This window comes from Ornithorhynchus anatinus, chromosome 2 (assembly GCF_004115215.2).
Source record: "Ornithorhynchus anatinus isolate Pmale09 chromosome 2, mOrnAna1.pri.v4, whole genome shotgun sequence".
Lineage (NCBI taxonomy): Eukaryota > Metazoa > Chordata > Mammalia > Monotremata > Ornithorhynchidae > Ornithorhynchus > Ornithorhynchus anatinus.
Genome location: NC_041729.1, coordinates 89545810 through 89565720, shown reverse-complemented (window position 1 = coordinate 89565720; position 19911 = coordinate 89545810). Strand labels below are relative to the sequence as shown.

Genomic DNA, 19911 nt, shown 5'->3' with positions numbered 1-19911 from the left:
CAACTTTGCCGTGTGAATTTGGGCAACTCATTCAACTTCTCTGTGCCTCATCCTCATCTGTAAGATAGGAATTAAATACCTTCCTTCCTCTTTTTTGGAATGTGAGCCCCATGTGGCACAGGAACTCTCCCTGTGCCCAACTCAAGGTCCCTCTAGATTGTGAGCTCCTTGTGCACGGGAAGCATGTCTGCCAACTCTGTTGTAGTACACTCTCCCAAGTGCTTAGCATAGTGCTCTGCACACAGTAAGGGCTCAATAAATACTGCTGATTGATTATCTTGTAGCTACCCTAGCACTTGAAATAGTCCTTGCCTCATATAGTAAATATCACTTAGTTATCATCATCATTACTACTATACCAGCGCTTGGGTCATTTAAACAGGGTAAATTTTCATTCATGATTCTGGTCTGAGTCACCTATAAACATTTCCATCCCAAGTTACTACAAATCTCATTCAAGTTACCCAACTTTAAGCTTCACAAGTTCACTTGCTTTGACATTTGGTACCTTTATCCAACTCAGTGTTCCAACTTGGTTCTTTTTACATTAATACATGAATATTGTAGTAATTCATGGAAGAAACTCCAGATGATCACTGTACCATATGCGTATGTGCGACTGAAAGGGCTAAAATGAATGGGTACGTGACGTTGCCAGACTGTAGGTTTTATAATAATGGATCTGTCTGGAACCTGATTCCTCAGTCCCCAGCTCTTGCAGAGGGTTAGAGGCTTATTCTACTGAAATTTGGGACAATAACGTGTCCTCTCCCAAATTAATTTCCAGGAAAGCGAGAGACACTAAATGGGGACAGTCCTGATTATTCCAAAATGTGCTGGGCTCAGAGCAATTTTTGAGTTCCCTCTAAAAGTGCTAATGTTCTTGGAAAGGAGCATCTTCTGGTAGGTTACTGCTACATGTAATGGCATGTGATGATACATGCATGCCTTAAGGGAGGAACCATTTGAAAAGTTAATTTTTCTACCCAAGATCATGCTGTACTGTAAACAGGCATTTTATAAACCATATCCAACCATGAGCTACCCTAGGAGTGACTTTTAGGAGGAAAAGCCAGCCCTGGGGGCCCAGGGCTGAGGGAATCCAGGTCAACTTGCAGCTCCCAATCAATCAATACTATTTATTGATGCTTACTGTGTGCAGAGCACTGTACTAAGTTCTTGGAAAGGTACAGTATAACAGAGTTAGTAGACGTGTTCCCTGCCCATATAAAGCTACCCATAGGACTTTCTACATGCCTCTCTCTTTCCCTCCCTTTTACCCAAACACACTAAGCTTTCCCATTCTGCTGGGCTACTTTAAATCTTTGGTGGCAGGGCAGGAGGGTGGAAGGTGAGGGCTGCTATCAGAACTGGGGTGGTGAGTTCAAGAGACTCAGTCTGCCCCTTCTGACCAGTGGTTAGAGTGACTATCTCTGAATGGGATCTTATTTTCCCACAGAGGAGAGGAAAAAGACTGGCTAAATCCAAGGAAAATGTCCACATCTAGGTTAAAGCATAGAACTGAGTATTTTTCTCCCCTGCAATATTGTTTCTGTAACTCTGAACAGTGCTACAGTATTTTAACCTGAGTCTTGTTAGATATGCTCCCGTCCTCTTGAAAATATTGTCTTATAAGAGCTTTTTTCAGGCAAAAATCCTATCGATTTAAACGTGCTCAAGACTACTCTCTGATCTACTGAAATGAGAAACATTGAGATCTTGAGCTAGACAATCCCCTAATCTAGTCAGGCAGGTGTAAAGATTTCTACAGGGCAGATATGTGTATTGTTGAGTGAAAGGACATGACAAATATCTTCTCAAAAGAAATGCATCTCCTCTGATTCCAACCTATGTGAAAGCCAAACTTTCTACTAGCATTACTGAACTCTCTCAGCACAAATGGAAAATTTGGTAGGATCAAGGGATAATGGAAGCTTTATTCATCTTGTTCACTAATGAGGGACCTTCCAGGAGGTACTCTTAGGATCCAGATCCTTCAGATGTTAGCTGTGCAGCTGTTTAATTCGCTGGACTATTCAGGCCTCTGCAGTCAGAGCAGTTTACACTCCGTCCCATCCCAGGTTTAAGATTCAGCAGTACAGAAGCTGCTGTTGAGAATAACACAGTTTCCAAGTGAAATCAGTCATTTGACCCTATGGTCATGCATCAGACTATTTGCTCGTTACTTCCCCTTGCCTTAAACTTTATAGGATAGTGATTAGTTTGGTGATGGTTTTCCTGAAAAGGCCCCACAGAATCTGATTTGCGTAGTCGAGTTCTATTGCTGCTTAACACTGGTGGCTTTGATCTTCATCTGTTCACCCTAGAGGATAGAGTCTTTGCATTTTCCAGCTCATTCTGGCTTTAAAATTGGTTGCCAGTGGAAGTCCTTATGTCTGGCTGGTATGTTTTGGTGGTGACAGAAGACCTGTTGCTTGCCAACTCCTCATAGGCTGGAGTTGCAGGTTGGCCTAGTGAAAAGAACTCAGTCCTGGGAGTCAGAAAACCTGGGTTTCCATCCCAGATCTCCCAGTCACCTGCTGTATGGCTCTGGGCAAATCAATCATTCAGTAGTATTGAATGTTTACAGTGTGCAGAGCACAGCATGAAACGCTTGAGAGAGTACAATACAACAGAATTAGTGGACACATTTCCTACCCATAACAAGTTAACAGTCTAGAAGGGGAGACAGACAATATAAATAAGTAATTTATAATATATAATTTATAGATATGTATTTAAGTGCTGTGGAGATGAATATAGAATGTGACAGTTCCACATGCCTAGACAATGCGAAGGGGGAGCAAGCCAGAGGAAAGAGGGCTCAATCAGGGAGCTTTAATAAAGCTTTGAAGGTGAAGAGAGTGGTGGTCCGGCATATATAGAGGGGGAGAAAGTTCTAGGCAAGCAGGAGGATGTGGGAAAGCGGTTTGCGGTGAGATAGATGAGATTGGAACACAGCAAATAAGCTGGCATGAGAGGAGTGTTTGGGCTGAGCCGTGGTAGGAGATGAATGAGGTGAGGGGGCAAGCTGATTGACTGCTTTAAATCCATTGGTAACGAGTTTGATGCAGAGGTGGATGGTACCGTGAGCTTGTTAGGTGCAGGGAATGTCATTGCTTATTGTTGTTTTGTTGTAAGACCTCCAGGAGGCCTTCCCAGACTGAGCCCCCCCTTCCTCTGCTCCCAGTCCCCTCCCCACCCACCCCACCCTCAGCTCTTCCCCCTTCCCCTCCCTTCAGTACTGTGCTCATTTGTAAATTTTGTATTTACTACCCTATTTATTTTGTTAACAAGGTGTGTATCTCCTTGATTCTATTTATCGTGATGATGTTGTCTTGTTTTTGTTTTGTTCTCTTTTGCTTTGCTGTCTGTCTCTCCCATTTAGATGGTGAGCCCATCACTGGGCAGGGATTGTCTCTATCTGTTGCTGAATTGTACATTCCAAGCACTTAGTACAGTGCTCTGCACATAGTAAGTGCTCAATAAATACTAATGAATGAGTAGTGTACTTTCTTAAGCGCTTAATACAGTGCTCTGCACACAGTGAGTGTTTAATAAACACGGTTGAATAAATGACTGGAAAGCCATTGGAGGATCTTGAGGAGTGGGGATTCATGGCCTGAATGATTCTGTTGAAAAATGATCCGTGCAGCATAACCAAGTATGGAAAGACAGGAAGTCAGGAAGCAAACGAGGAGGCACATGCAGTAGTCTAGGCAGAATAGGATAAATGCTTGAATCACTAAACTTCTAGATTCCTCAATTTCCTCATCTGTAAAATGGGGATTCGGTGTGTATTCTTACTCTGACGTAGACTGTAAGTCCCTTATGGGACAGAGACTTTGTCCAGCTTGATTAACTTATATCTATTCCAGGGCTTAGAACAGCGCTCAGCACATAGTAACAGGCCCAGCCCCCACCAGAACTCATCAATCAGGCACAGAGTCATGACCTAGAGACTCCACACCCCCCCTTGCCTATAGGACAGACAGGGATTCGTTCATTCATTCAGTTGTACTTAATGAGTACTTAATGTGCAGATCACTGTACTAAGTGATTGGGAAAGTACAACAAATACAATAGGACCCTTAGTGAGGTAGGTTGTCAACAATTTTCTTACAATCTGTGCCCTCACATGGTGGAAAATCAGATTTGGTGCTTCATTTAGTTTTTCACCTTGAGAGTAATAATAAATGAACCAAAAAAAATTTCCCCAGGTTAGACTCTCAAGGCCTCCTCTTCATCCAGACAATAATAACTTATTGTCAAAATACTTTTCCACGTGAGCCCTAAATTCTAGGTCCTTAGAGCAAAGACTCCCTCTCAGCAGCAAATGTCTCCTTCCCCCAGCTCCAGCTCTTCAATTTATTAAACCTCTGCCCTTTACCAGGGACTACCATTAGGACTGTACCATTAGGACAGTCAGTGATATTTACTGTGCGCTTACTATGTGCAGTGCACTATATTAGTGCTTGAGAGAGTACAATACAATAGATTTAGTGGATAGGTTCCCTCCCCATGACAAGCTTACAGTCTAGAGGGGGAGACAGACATTAATATAAACAAAAAATGAATAATATTCTCCTCCCTACGCCATGTGTCTAACCTCAGTTGCAGTACTTGGATCGATTCCTAGGCCGAAACCAACCTCCTCAGATCGCCCCCGCCAACTCAGACTCTAGCCCTCCCCTTCTGCAAGCCTCAATTATCCCAGCAATGTTTACGAAGGCTGACTGGTAAAGGAATCATCTTTGCCCACCAAATGGCCTCCCCGCGCCCCCACTCAGACCAACCCCCAAAACAGGGGGGAGGCTTTCTGCTTCTAACCAGGCCTGGCTGTCACCTGTAGGACAACATCTTTGATATAATCACGAGCAGCCGTCCTTGGTTTCTCAACCGGGCGTCCGCCACCGGCTTTGAAACTGCCTTGGAATCGTCTCAGAAATCTTCATCGGCCAGGACCGCCGGGAATGACGTCACTGTGGGATTGCTACTGAACTTGATGTTCCGATAAACAATGCTGCGGTGGCCGTTGCCACAGCCGGCTCTCTTTCTCTGGGGCTGCCAGTATGGGTTCCCTATTCATTGTGTAGGGGGTGGCTGAGGGGATGGAGGAAAGAACGTGGGAGTGGTCAGGGAAATGTAAACAGAGGTTTAGCTGGATCACCTAATGAAATGAGGGCATGTAGGCCAGGCTGTACCGGCTCATTTCAACTCCTAAATGGCGTTCTACCCAAAGATGTAGATGGATCTTTTTCAGAACATAAAGCCTTTCCAATTATTTCCACCTAACCACTGATTGACTTACTCCCCTTTCCTTTTCCATCCTACAATGCAGTCACAGCAAGAGAGCACTGTGTAGCAAGGCCCGAAGGGTTAAGATCGTCTTGGGTTTTATTTTCTTGGACGGATGCCTTCGAGTGTCGGTTGTGCACTTTAATGGTGGTGCAGAGGACAGAACAAGGCAGAAGATGAGATCCTCTGTAGCGATAATGGTATTTTATGTTTGCCCCATACTAAGGCTCTGGGATCATATCACTAGCTCCAGATTTTGGAGTAAAAATGGTAGTATAGAATTTCCAAAGATGGATAGTTCATGTTCCCTATTCAGTACACTGCTTGCATTATGCTGTATCTTTCTACCTTAAAACTCGCAGCAGAGTAAGTCAGATGACAAAGGATAATAATAATAATGATGGTATTTGTTAAGCACTTACTATGTGCCAAGCACTGTTCTAAGCACTGGGATGGGAATACAAAGTGATCAGGTTGTCCCACGTGGGGCTCCCAGTCTTAATCCCCATTTTACAGATGAGGTAACTGAAGTACAGAGAAGTTAAGTGACTTGCCCAAAGTCACACAGGCGGAGCCAGGATTGGAACCCATGACCTCTGACTCCCATGTCTGTGTTTTTTCCACCAAGCCATGCTGAAATGAGTCCGTCTTTTTGAAAATTATACTAACTGGTAACTCTTATGGATAGGGCTATCATGCTTGATTATCAATTGACAAGCTATTGGTGGCATTTACTGAATATCTAATAAGTTATAGATCCTATATGAAACACTTGAAAATGTCCCCCACTAGCACGGCACATGTTCCCTGCCCTCAAGGAGCTTGGAGTTTGTTGGGGTGGAGAAAGGAGAAACAGGAAAAAGTTACTTGTAGAGAAAGTAGGAGAAGAATAATGATAAAGCAGAAGGTAGGACAACCACCTCAGAATAAACCAGCTGAACAAGTAACTGACTATATAGACAAATGTGTAAACTGTATGCACTTTAATGCTGAAGAGAGAAATATATGCACATGTATAAGGCTAGTACGACTGGGATGTTGTGAATAAATCAGGGAAGGCTTCATGGGAAAGTTGTACTTAAGGGAGTTTTGGAGATGGAGAGAGTGATAGTGACTTCCAGGTTGGAAGAATAATGTGAGGGGTCAGAGTGGAAGGGTTAAGATCTTCCCCATTTAAGCCCTTTCCCCTGGCTATCTCTCCCTGAGGTGTCACCTAGGCAATTGGATCCGTGACCTTTGGGTATTTGAAATGCGCCCCACCTTCAACCCCACAGCATTTATGTATGTGTCTATAAATTATATATTATAAATTATATTAATGCCTGTCTCTCCCTCTATCTAAACTGTAAGCTTGTTGTGGGCAGGTAACAAGTCTACCAACTCTGTTGCATTGTACTCTCCCAAGCACCTAGTACAGTCCTCTGCACATGCTACTTATGCTTACATGCTCTGGTATGGTAAGAAGTCTATGCTAGATGGAAGAAGGGAGAGGCTGGAGGCAGGGAGACCCATGAGGAGGCTGATGGAGGAGTCTAACTATAATATGACCAGAGGACATCAAGTGTACCTATATGAGGAAAGAGGAAGAGGCAAATATGAGAAATGTTATGGAGGAAGAATCATCTATCTTTTAGCAGGTGTCTGGATGTAAGGGCTGAAAACAGTGATGAGTCAGGATGAGGCCAAGGACCTGGGATTCTAGGGCAGAGTGTTTGATGTTATCAACGTAGTTAAGAAAGTTAGGAGACAAAATGAGATGTTGAGTTTTTAGATATGTTGAATTTGAGGTGTTGGTCTTCCACTGAAGCATTTTGATGCTCACCCCAATCCTACAGCCCTTACGTACATATCCTGGTACTCTATTATTTCCCCTCTCTGTAATGTATTTTAGTGTCTGTTTCCCATCGTAGACTGTAAGATTATATGCTTAGTACAGTGCTTCACACCCAGTAAGTGCTCAAAAAATACCATTGATTGATTACCCAATTAATTTCTAATCTTCTCATCTTACATCGCTCCTATTGCCCCTTCTGCACCACCTAAGCATTTTTTCACACCAACACCTATCTCCCCTGCTAGATTGGAAGCTCCTTGAGGGCAGGGATCATGTCTATTAATTCTCTCATACTCTTCCAAGTACTTAGGACAGTGGTCTGTGCACAGTGTAGGCACTCAAGAAATGCTCGATCAAAGAGAATGAAAAAATAACAAATCTGTATGCTTTTGGGTAAATTTAGCTAACACTCTTCAGTCAAGCAATTAATCCTATTTAGGGAGTTCTTACTGTGGGCAAAGCACTGTACTAAATACTTTGGAAATTACGATTTAACAGAGATGGTAGACACATTCCCTGCCCACAAGGAGCTTACAGTGTAGATGGGGAGATAGACATTAAATAAATTACATGTATGTACGTAAGAGCTGTGGGGTTGAGGGTGGGGTGAATAAAGGGTGCAAATTAGGGTTCATAGGGTGAGCTCTTGAAGCCCATCCTGGAGAATCAGGTTATTTAAAACTAAAAATACTCATATCCAGAAAGGAAATATTTCTTGCAGAGCAAAAGTGTATTTTTCATACATGGAATAGTTAATGGTGCTAAATTACTGCAAATGGGATTCCAACATGTGCAGGAATTCTACAAATTCAAAGTAAATTTCTTTGGCCATTTCCATCTAGGACACTTAAAAATAGTTTGGCTTTAATTTTCTGGTTATCTAATTAAAAAAATTGTTTAAAATAGTTGGATAAATGAGGACCAACCATAGAGATACTTCACTAAACATTTACTTATTGAAAATTTACATTTTTGTCAACTCATACGGGAAAGTAGTTATCTTCCAAACCCAGTAATTCTGATACAGCCCATAATCAAGTAAAATTCCTTAGTGTAATTTTCATATTGCTATTACTGTACTTCAAAATATACGGTACCGTAAAATGGGGTCGGGGCTTTGATAGCTTCTCTATCACATTAGGCAATAACCAAATTTGGCATTTGCACGGAACCATTCGCACATTCTGTAAATTTATCAGGCTGTTCTCTGATGTATGCCTATATGTGAATCCCGAATCTATTATTTTCATCATGGAAGAAGCTAGATACAGTTAGGATTGTGGGCTAGGGCTCATAGTTTATTGTTCACACTCAAAGCATTTCATAAACCTTCTGGATGAAAGTTGTGGCCGGAGCATTCAGCGAATTGTTGGCACTGATGCACGTTTGGTGAATGCTTGGAACAAAACCCACTCAATATGGTCATGAAGATTAAGGTCTTTCAAAAGTGAGTGTCAAGACCTAATGTAGAGATCCCAGAGAGATAAAATAGAAGAATTAGTAGGATTCACAATCACAGTTTATTTAGTTGAAGAAAAGAATGACTAGAAGACCATAACCATGAACCTCAAAGTATTTTTAAGTTTCTACCAAATTTTCAGGGAAGAAGGACAAACCATCTCACTTTGGATGAACATGCAGTCAATGTCATGTTTCTAACCAGGACTTGGAAAACCTGAGATTTTTATCTCAATTGGACTGATTTGCATTTCAGTTTAAACATTTCATTCTCCCTATAACCCCTTGGAATTTTGATTAACTCCAGGGCTTTTCTCCATTAACGGTCAGAACATGTTAAAAGCTACTCTATTCTTAAGATGGCCATGTTTCTATCCTGTAAGGTCGAAAGACACTATATGTGCATTGTTAGTGTTAAACTAGAGTATTAGTTCATCGTGGGCAGGGAAAATGCCTACCTACTTATATTGTACTCTCTCCCAAGTGCTTACTTAGTATACTGCTCTGTGCACAGTAAGCACTCATTAAATGATTATTATCCCTATCACTACTTTAATCATCACTAACAGCATCAACAACAATGGAGCTCTATGTGTTTTAATTTCCCTAAACTTTTCAAGCTTTGAAAAAAGAAAGCTGAGATAATAGTTGCGTTCTGATTGGGTCCTCTGTGATACATCCACTCAGTCAATCTATGGCAGAACACTGAGCATCAACTGGGGGTTCTTTTTCAATATCTTTCACTGGCTCATGTGACTTGTGGAAATATGAATGGTTTTGTAGTTCTTTATATTCATTCCAGCGCTTTTGAAACGGTATTTTTTAAGCTGCTACTGTGTGACAGGTACTTTTCTAAGTGCTGGGGTAGATGCAAGATAATCAGGTTGGACACAGTCCCTGTCTCACATGGGGCTCACAATTCATTCAGTCATATTTATTGAGCGCTTATTGTGTGCAGAGCACTGTACTAAGAGTTTGAGATTGTACAATACAACAATAAACAGACACATTCCCTGCCCACAATGGACTTACAGTCTAGGGGTAGTGAGAAAGACATTAATAGAAACTACAGATATATACATAAGTGCTGTGGGGCTGTGAGGGGGGATGAATCAAGTGAGCAAGTCAGGGTGATGCAGAAGAGAGTGGGATAAGAGGAAAGGGGGAGTTTAGTCAGGGAAGGCCTCCCGGAGGAGATGTGCCTTCAGTAAGGCTTTGAAGAGGGGGAGAGTAATTGTCTATCAGATTTGAGGAGGGAGGTTGTTACTGGCTAGAGGCCAGGGCATGGGCAAGGGGTCGTTGGTGAGATAGATGAGATAGAGGTGCAATGAGAAGGCTAGCAATAGAGGAGCGAAGTGTGTGGCCTGGGTTGTTCATTCATTCAACTGTATTGATTAATAATGTTGGTATTTGTTAAGCGCTTACTATGTGCAGAGCACTGTTCTAAGCGCTGGGGTAGATACAGGGTAATCAGGTGGTCCCACATGAGGCTCACAGTTAATCCCCATTTTACAGATGAGGTAACTGAGGCACAGAGAAGTTGAGTGACTTGCCCCTAGTCACACAGCTGACAAGAGGCAGGGCTGGGAGTCGAACCCATGACCTCTGACTCCGAAGCCCAGGCTCTTTCCACTGAGCCACGCTGCTTTATTGAGCGATTACTGTGTGCAGAGCACTCTACTAAGCGCTTGGAAAGTACAATTCGGCAACAGAGACAATCCCTACCCAACAACGGGTTCACGGTCTAGAAGGGGGATACAGTCAGCAAAACAAGTAGACACACATCAATAGCACCAAAATAGATATAATTATAGAGATATACACATTATTAATAAAAAATAGAATAATAAATATGTACAAATATACACACGTGCCGTGGGGCGGGGAAGGGGATAGAGCAGAGGGAAAGAGTAGGGGCAATGGGGAGGGGAGGAGGAGCTGAGGAAATGGGGCGGCTCAGTCTGGGAAAGCCTGGAGAAGTTGAGCTCTTAATTGGGCTTTGAAGGGGAGAAGAGAGCTAGTTGGGCAGATGTGAGGAGGGAGGGCATTCCATTCATTCAATAGTATTTATTGAGCACTTACTATGTGCAGAACACTGTACTAAGCGCTTGGAGCGTACAGTTTGGCAACAGATAGAGACAATCCCTGTCCATTGACGGGCTTACAGTCTAATCAGGCCAGAGGTAGGATGTGGGCCAGGGGTCGACAGTGGGACAGGCAAGAATGAGGCACAGTGAGGAGGTGAGCGGCAGAAGGGTGGAGTGTGGGGGCTGGGCTGCAGAAGAAGTGAAGGGAGGTGAGGTAGGAGAGGGTAAGGTGATGGAGAGTTTTGAAGCCAACAGTGAGGAGTTTTTGCTTCATGTGAAGGTCGATAGGCAACCACTGGAGATTTTTGAGGAGGGGGGTGACATGCCCAGCGTGTTTCCGTAGATAATCCAGTTACCAGAGTGAAGTATAGACTGTAGGAAGAGTAGTGAGGTGAGGTAGGGGACAAGGGGGCAAGGAATAATCTTAATCCCCATTTTACAGATGAGCTAAATGAGGCACAAAGAAGTGAAGTGATTTGCCCAAGGTCACACAGCAGGCAAGGGGCAGAGTCAGGATTAGAACCCAGGTTTTTCTGATTGCCAGGCTCATGATCCCCAGGCCACTCTCCTTCCACGCTGCTTTGGCAGTTAAAATAATTAACTCATCTCCTGCTCCATATTCCCTGAGTTGGGGGGGTGGCAGCACAGCCAGCCATGAACCAGGTGAGGGGTAGCTAATTTCTCCTCTAGTGGTCTTTTTTTCATTTTGTGTTTTCTTAAAAGGGCAGAGCTCCAGGGAGCTGGGTCCTGCTGCTTAGGTCTAAGAATTATTGGTCAGTAGCACATCAGAAAAGATAGAAATAGGCCATATCCCTTAGCTGATGTCATGTCTGATCTGGTCACAGTAAATCAATGGGGCTCTTTTCATATAAAAATATTAATTTGGCAATGAACTTGTACCAAATGACTTTTGCTCCCTACTTCTGTAACTGGGATATATCCATCCCTTGTAGACTGTACGTTATAACCATGCAATTTTGCTTCCAGCAATTACTCGTGGGTTTCAAATCTGGCCCCCGGATCATCACCTTGGAGTTAACGGGACACTTGATTCTTCCGAGGTCAGAGGTCAATTGTACCCAAAAACCAAGAAGCTTTAGTAGGTCATGCTAGACAGGTTTGCCATCTTGGAGCTCTTGGTTGCTGGACATGATGCCGTCCTGTCCTGAATCCTGATACAAAATGTGAATCTGGCAGAAGCTAGAAAGCTCAGACTAGTCCCTGACCAGGATTTTAAAGCCAAGTTCCAAATAGCTTCCAAGTTCCAAAAAGTTCCAAGGACTTTTCAATCTGTTCGTACAAAGAAGTCAAACGAGTAGACCTCATCCTCCTCCACTGCCCCCGCTGTGAGAGATCCCAAGCTCCACAACTGCTATGCAGTTCTCCACTGTGAGTTCTTCTGTTACGACAACCCTGCGCCTGTTACCTCTTCCTGTTGAAATTTGCAGTGGCTGCGAAGGGCCCTACTTCACCACACACTCCTGGTAGTCGGAGTGTTAAAGTGACTGCTTCATGGCAGAGAAATGAGTGGCGGTGGTAGGGAAGGTCTGGGGCACAGTTGCCCCCTCACAGTTACTGGCCCACAAGCATTTCTAGGCTATCTAGTTTTAGAAACACAGTCCCCTTCTCAAACACATTATGAGGACAAAAGATTCCAGAAGCCCTTAAGACAGATAAATTCCTCCTTCCCACTCTGGATCTCACAAACTGCTCCTAGACACCATTCAGGAGAATGGCCTTACTTAGAAGTTTTTTGACTTTGGTGGCTTGTGTTTGTCCACCAGTTATAAATAGGACTTCCTTTCAAAATATTCTTGGGTCTAGGTGGCATAGGATTTATGTCCCAAAACTTATCACTAGCAAATTAATTGTCCTATTGATCGTAAGAGACTCTAATTGTACTGGAAAACATAATTCTCGCCATCTGAAGTGGGTAACTCAACAAACATTATGGGACCATAGCTAAACGCTCTTAGACACCGTTTAGGAGAAGCAGGCTGCCTAGTTGATAGAGCACAGGCTTGGGAGTCAGAAGGACATGTGTTCTCATCCTGACTCCAACACTTGTTTGCTGTGTGACCTAAGTCACTTGACTTCTCTGGTCCTCAGTTCCCTTATCTGTGAAATGTGGATTGAGACTTTGAGCTTCATGTGGGTCAGGGACTGTGTCCATCCCAATTCGCCTGTATCCCCTCCAGTGCATATTACACAGTTCCAAGCACATAGTAAGCACTTAGCAAATACCGCAATTATTATTATTATTATTACTGTGATTATTCCTATGCTATTGGGTTCACTGGTTGTTTTCTGTCTAGATAGAGGGCAGGGTTCTCTTCAGGTTTATGCCTACAACACCTTGACATAGGCCTCTCCCATGCCACTGATTCATTTACATTTGCTTTATTCCTGCAAATCAACAGAGGTATAAAGTTGCATGGATGGAAAGGGAAGCATTTCCTTTGTTAAAGCTGGGGCTGATGGTTCATTTATCCAGGGTATTGGAAAAAAGTCCTTTATTGCTTCTAATGTAATCAAGTTCTAAAATTGTTCTGTGGTTGAGAGGACAGCAGTTCCTAGTTTGTGCTCAGGGCTATCCTTTAATAACACATCATGGGCCTCGAGGATTCAGACTGCCCTGGGGTTCTGCCACCCAAAAAGAAGAGGCAGGTTAAGTGTCTTTCTCTGCTTTAGTGATCTGGCTGGAGAACAATTTGCCCAGCACAAGGTACTGCCCTCCTATATGCCCTGCAAAATTACTGTCACAATTTTACCTCTCTGAGGTCGCCGGACTTTGTCTCTGGTTACCTACCTTCCCCAATAATTAGAATCCAAACTGCCAGAAGAAACAAGTTTCTGGGGTACAGGAAGTAAGTGACCAAAAAGTGTTGTTGTTTCTTTGACCCAGTGAATTGAATGTCAACACTGGCTGTTTCTTAAAGGTCTAACGGAGGAGGTCCCGAAGGGCTGTGAAATACCACATAAAACACACAAAAATTATAAACCTAAACCATAACTTTGTTATCGTTCCTCTGGGTTATATTGCATCCAGATGGAAAAAATGGCCTTACTTAGAAGTTTTTTTGACTTTAGTGGTTTGTGTTTGTCCACCAGTTATAAATAGGGCTCCCTTTCAAAATATTCTTCCATCTAAGGTGGTAGAAGATTTATGTACCGAAACTTATTACTAGAAAACTAATTGTCCTATCAAACATAAATAAGAGACTTGGAACATAAATAAGAAACTCTCATAACACTGGAAAACATGATTCTCGCCATTCAAAGTGGGTAACTCAACAAACATTGTGTGACCATATCCAAACGAGAGCGCAGTAGTTCCTGTGGCCTATGAGATTAGCTGTATTTGTTTAGGATGGTTTGGGACAGTGAAAAAGTTCCAAGTTATGCCTAAAATCCAGACATTTGGCAGGAAGAGAGAGAATTTATTTACCAAACTCTCTTCAATCCAGCAAGAGAGTAGAGGAAAAATGGTGCCACATTAAAAGTTAGCTGGCACATTTATAGAGGAAGGAAAATACCTTCCAGTTTATCCCCAGCATACAGAACTGATCACAGGTGTAGCTGGAAGTGAGCTGGGCAAAGCCTGGGGCCTTCTGCTCCCATTGGTTTGGCTGGGGCTTGATTCATTCATTCAATCATATTTATTGAGTGCTTACTGTGTGCAGAGCACTGTACTAAACGCTTGGGAGAGTACAATATAACAGTAAACAGACACAACATGCTTACAGGCTGGAAGGGGAATACACAGCAGCCAACATATTTTTTTCCTGGCATCTTCTCTGGCCTCTTTTTGAAGCACAACCCACCAGGCCCACACCCTCTAGACTATAAACTCCTTTTGGGCAGGGGATGTGTTTACCCAACTCTGTTACATTGTACTCTCCCAAGGACTTAGTATAGTGTTCTGCATACAATATGAGCTCAATAAATGGGATTGACTGATTGTTTGCTTCCTTGGAAACCCCCACTCACCCTCTTCCACTAAGCACACAGGAAAAGGTATGGCAGGATCCAATTGTACTATGGGTTCGAGAGTGTGTAACCTCAACCCTGGGTTTAGAAGGGGTAAAATCAAGCTTGCTATACAAAATATGCATTTTATGATATGGAAAAATTTCACCCTTAGTAGAAATAATTTAATTATGGCACTTAAACACTTACTATGTGCCAAGCACTGTTCTAAGCACCTGGATAGATACAAGGTAATCAGGTTTGACACAGTCCCTGCCTCACGTGGAGCTTACAGTCTAAGTAGGAGGAGTAAGATTTAAACCCTATTTTACAGATGGGGTAACTAAGGCACAGTGGCTTTCCCAAGGTCACACAGGAGATATAAGTAGAGCTGGGATTAGAACCCAGGTCTTCTGACTCCCAGGCCTCTTCTCTATTCACTAGGCCTTGCTGCTGAAGCTGGGTTTAAATCTATCTTTGTCAATTAGACCCATTATTCTTTAACTCATCTCTTATGGTATTTAAGTGCTTTTGAGATATGGGTTAATCAAGTCCCTGTCCCACATGGGGCTCACAGTTTAAGTATCAGGGAGAAGAGATATTGAATTCCTATTATGAAATGTGGAAACTGAGGCACAGAGAAGTTAGGGGACATGTCCAAGGTCACAAAGCAGTCATAGCAGGTTGAGGTGGGATTAGAACCCATGTTCTCAGGCTCCTAAACTCAGGCTCTTTCCTCTAGACCACACTGCTCAACCTGTCAATTACATTTATTGACTGCTTACTGTGTGCAGGGCACGGTACTAAGCATCTGGGAGAGTAGAGCACAAAAATGAAAGTCACATTCCCTGCCCACAACGAGTTGGCAGACTCAAGCTGTAAACTCTAGACTGGCTTTAAAGAACTCAATCACCTTGCCCCATTTCTACTCTCCTACTACAACCCAGCCAGCACACTTCGCTCCTCTAATGCTAAACTTCTCACTGAACCTCAATCTCGTCTATCTCACCACTGACCTCTCACCCACATCCTGTCTCTGGCCTGGAACGCCCACCCTTCTCATATCCAACAATTACTCTCTGCCCCCTCCAAAGCTTTATAGAAGGCACATCTTCTCCAAGAAGCCTTCCCTAAGCCCTCTTTTCCTCTTCTCCCACTCCCTTCTGCTTCACTCTGACTTGCTTCCTTTATTCATACCCCTACCCAGCTTATTTTTTTAATAGCTGCAATTTATTTATAGATTTATATTAATGCCCGTCTCTGTTTTCTAGACTGTCAGCTCGTTGTGGGCGGGAAATGTCTGTTTATTGTTGTAAGTATTCTCCCAAGCACTTAGTTCAATGCTCTGCATACAGTAAGTGCTCAATAAATATGTCTGACTGACTAAAGGAGGAGACAGACATTAATATAAATTAATTATGGATATGTGCATAAATCTTCAAAAAGACTTTGAAGGCAAGGAGAACAATTGTCTGTTTGGTATGAAAAAGGTCCGGGGGGAGGGGTTGCATTCCTGGCCAGAGGCATGTCATGGGTGTGTCTACTGATGAGCCCCTTGATCATGCCTGGGATTTTTTTTGATGAGGCCAGGTAAATTTAAAACACAGAGGCTTAAAGAAGTGCAATCCTTGAGTAGATATCAAAGCAACTAGTACTACTGGAAGCCCTTTCTTGATTCCCAGGAGATGTCTGTCCTGGAATGAGAGAATTACAAACGTTTTCAGATGCTGTGGGATCTCCCTGTCCACTCTTGAGATTCATCACTTTACATTTCATTCAAAGCATTTCCTAATTATGGAAAAAAAATTAAACAAGTTTTAAAACTAATGGAAGATAAAAGATCTTTTCCACCCGAGTCATATATATGCTTTTCATTTATGACTAGAGAGTAGAGAGTAGTTCTCTACTTCATTTATGAGTAGAGAACACATACTGATCTTTCCACTGTGTAAGCCATTTTAATTGATCATCATCTGATATTGTCTTCCACCATCAACTTGTCATAACATTTCTTTTAAAACCATGTCAGGGTGTGGAGAAGTCTCAATAAATCACCCTAGATGACTTATTTGGCACTTGAGGGCTGTAGGTGTGTTTAAAAATTGTACAAGCAATGTTAAAAGGTTTTTTGTTTTTTTTTTTTTGCTTAAGAAGGAACATCGCTTCACACAAACCAAACTTCCAGAGATAAAAGCCAGAGGTGGATAAAAGAGTTATCTCCAGTATTTGTTATCCCTGCTGGGAGCTAAGAGAAATAATTCACATAGTTTCAGAGAAGTAGCATGGCCTAGAGGATAGAACACAGACTTGGGAACTAAAAGATCTGGGTTCTAATCCTCGTTCCTCCTTTTGTCTGCTGATAGAAGTGACATCTCACTGCTCTGGGCCCAAGAGGGCGGGCAAGCAGGGTGGTTGAGGAGCACCACTTCCTGCCACTCCATACGTCAGCTCATTGGCTCATCCCATCTCCAGTTTGAGCCTGAAAGCCTTTGGCTCCAGGGTCCAGCACCGTCCTCAACTTGTTCCGGTTTGGGAAATCAGTCAGTCATATTTATTGAGTGTTGATTGTATGCAAGACACTTGGGAAAGAGTCCTGCTTTATTACATACTTTCTGCCTACAGGTAGGGGTCGTAGTAAGTACTATGCTTGGAAATTACAGAATAATTGGGTGACGTGTTTCCTGCCCACAAGGAATTTATATTCTAGTCACTGTTAGGTGAACTGAGATGAAAGGGAGGAGAGGTGCGGTCAAAGGTGGTCTTCTAAAAATCAGCACCCCTGGGAGACCACTTGTCTCATCTGCTTACAAAACCACTTGTCAGCTGTGTGACTGTGGGCAAGTCACTTCACTTCTCTGTGCCTCAGTTACCTCATCTGTAAAATGGGGATTAACTGTGAGCCTCACGTGGGACAACCTGATTACCCTGTATCCACCCCAGCGCTTAGAACAGTGTTCTGCACATAGTAAGCGTTTAACAAATACCAATATTATTATTATTAACATTATTAAAACCAGCACTGCTCATTAGAGGTCAGAATTAAAAACTCATTTACTGGGTTTCAACAAATGCTCTCTAGGGGTTGGAGGATATAGTCTCTGGAAGGCAGAGGGGGAGACTTTCAGACAATCAATCAATCATATTTATTGAGCACTTATTGTGTGCAGAGCACTGTATCAAGCTTCTGGGAAAGTGTAATGGAGTTAGTAGACACAATCCCAGTCCTCAAAGAACTTGAAATCTACCGGGGGAGGCAGAAGCTAAAATAAATTTCAGGTAGGTGGAAACCTTTGAGTATAAAGATGTGAGGAAAGAGTGGTGTCCCAACTTTCCCTGTCCTCGTGAAAAGCAGCCAAAATCAGGGAGAGGTATGATCCATTGAGAAACTATGATTGAGATGGCAATCCCCAGTGGCAAAAATACCTGCCACCCTGACCGTAATTCATCTGAGTTCATAAATGCTCAATTACAATACCAAGTGCTGGGAGAAAAGGATCCTATTACTGGCAATCTGGGGCATTAAATATGACTAATAATGATAATTGTGATATTTGTTAAACTCTTTCCATGTGTCAAGCACTGTCCTAAGTACTGGAATAGATAAAGGACAGTCAAGTTGGATACAACACTTATACCTCATGGGGCTCACAGACTAAATAGGACCTATAACCAGCATTTAATCCCCATTTTGCGGATGAAAAAACTGAAGTCCAGAGAAGTTAAGTGACTTCCCTGGGATTAGAACCCAGGTCCCCAGACTTCCAAACTGGTGCTCTTTCCAGTAGGCCACGCTGCTTTTAATATATGGCCTAGTGGAAACAGTGCAGAAGTAGGAGTTGGAGGAGAGGAATTGTAGGAAATGGGTACACACAACCTATTCAAGGAGTTTGATCAGAAATGGGAAGAAAGATATGGGGCAGTGGCCCAGAGAAGGGTGTTCTTTTGTTTGTTTTTTAGGATCAGGGAAAAGTGGATGTATGTTAAAACAGAGCAGAAAAAGCCAATGGAGAGTGAGCAATTGAAGATGGCAGTCAGGGAGAGAGAAAGAAGAGGCGCAACAGTTTTAGGAAAGTGAGAAGAAGGGCTGAAGGCACAGGTGGAAGTGGTAGATTTTGAAAGTAGACATGTCCCTCCTTGAAACATAGTCTAGAAGAATGAAAGAGGTTCAGGACATGGGAGGGAGCTGGGGAGGTGGGCAAGAGATTTTGAGGAATTCATATCTAATGGACAAGATTTTGTCAACAAAAGACCTGGAAAGGTCATCGGGATGAGAGAGGGCACACGGGAGATTTCAAGAGACTTCAACTCCTCACCATGGCTTTAAAGCAGTCCATCTCCTTGCCCCTTCCTACCTCACCTCACTTCTCTCCTTCAACCCAGCCCACACACTTTGCTCCTCTAGTGCTAACCTTCTCATTCTGACTCATTGTCGCCTGTCCCGCCGCCGACCCTAGCCCCACATCCTGCCTCTGGTCTGGAACGCCCTTCCTCCTCAAATCTGACAATTACTCTCCCCAACTTCAAAGACTTCTTGAAGGCCCATCTCCTCCAAGAGGCCTTCGCAGACTAAGCCCCACTTTTCCTCATCTCCCACTCCCTTCTGCATCACCCTGATTTGCTCCCTTTGCTCTTCACTCCCAGTCCCACATTACATATACATAGCTGCAAGTTTTTTGTATTGTCTGTCTCCCCGCTTCTAGACTGTAAGCTTGTTTTGGGCAGGGAATGTCAATGTTAATTGTTGTATTCTTTCCCAAGCATTTAGTCCAGTGCTCTGCACACAGTAAGTGCTCAATAAATATGATTGAATGAATGAAGAGGAAGTTAAAGACCTGAAATAGTTGATGAATAGTGGACATGGGAATTGATGGAGAAGCCTTTAGATTGAGCCCATTATGGGATAGAGTGTGAATGATCTGATTAATTTGTACATATCTCAGGATTTAACATAGCACTGAGCATATGATAATAATATATGATAATAATATATGATAATAACTTAATATGTTAAGTGCTCACTCAAGGTCACATAGGAAGCAATTTGCAGAACTGGTATTAGAACCCAGGTCTTCTAACTCCCAGGCCTGTGTTCTTTCCTGGGCCTTGCTTTTTCTCCCTTTAATCCCTTTACAAATGCCTCCTTATTGCTCTTATTATTACTATCATTAGAGTGTTGCTGAGCAGGAGAGGGTGGTTTCCTAGCAGGTGACGATGAATTTAAAGTATCCAAAGTTATCCTGGTGCTTAGGTTCCCACCAACTGCAC

At 42.9% G+C, this 19911-nt stretch overlaps 1 protein-coding gene and 1 long non-coding RNA gene across 3 annotated transcripts in view; one reads left to right on the top strand and one right to left on the bottom strand.

Annotated features, from left to right (window-relative positions):
- PDE7B (phosphodiesterase 7B) overlaps nucleotides 1-19911 on the top strand; it is a 471343-nt gene that overhangs the window by 148100 nt on the left and 303332 nt on the right. The window lies entirely within an intron of this gene.
- Nucleotides 1913-4950, bottom strand: LOC114809104. Its single transcript, XR_003756862.2, has 2 exons — nucleotides 4847-4950; nucleotides 1913-2108 (listed from the first exon to the last, which is right to left on the bottom strand). It is a non-coding gene; the product is annotated as an uncharacterized LOC114809104 (long non-coding RNA).